Source organism: Penaeus monodon, chromosome 29 (assembly GCF_015228065.2).
Source record: "Penaeus monodon isolate SGIC_2016 chromosome 29, NSTDA_Pmon_1, whole genome shotgun sequence".
Classification (NCBI taxonomy): Eukaryota; Metazoa; Arthropoda; class Malacostraca; order Decapoda; family Penaeidae; genus Penaeus; species Penaeus monodon.
Genome location: NC_051414.1, coordinates 24,290,943 through 24,291,375, shown reverse-complemented (window position 1 = coordinate 24,291,375; position 433 = coordinate 24,290,943). Strand labels below are relative to the sequence as shown.

Here is a 433-nt window from a genome sequence, read left to right as displayed (position 1 = left end):
TTGCAATTGTGGCTACTCAGACTTTCTGGTGATTCCATAATGGGGTGGGAGACACTGTCCCCAAATCATTTTTTGTATAAACATGTATATGTTGTGTGTATTTAGTTTCTAAATAGCTCTGTACTTTGGTATTATCGAGTTATTAACAATGTATTTAAGCTACCACCAGAATTATGTTTTCTATGTATACATGTACCCAATGTATATTACTAACACTCTCATTCAAGACAATAATCAAAGAAACAGCAAGGATTAGGAAGTTGAATAATTATCTTTAATATAAAAGAAGATTTAAGATCACAAAGTTGGTGATGAACATGGGATTACCTCAAAGGACTAATGAGAGCAACAGATTACGTTACAGGTCATTATTGTGATGCTTTGATGTATTACATGTGTTAATCAAACAACTTCAGTGTAACTCAGATATCAT

General features: G+C 32.3%; 1 protein-coding gene across 1 annotated transcript in view; it reads right to left on the bottom strand.

Annotated features, from left to right (window-relative positions):
• Positions 1-433, bottom strand: part of LOC119592052 (sphingomyelin synthase-related protein 1-like) — a gene marked incomplete at its 5' end in the record, with an annotated part of 9,074 nt that overhangs the window by 3,279 nt on the left and 5,362 nt on the right.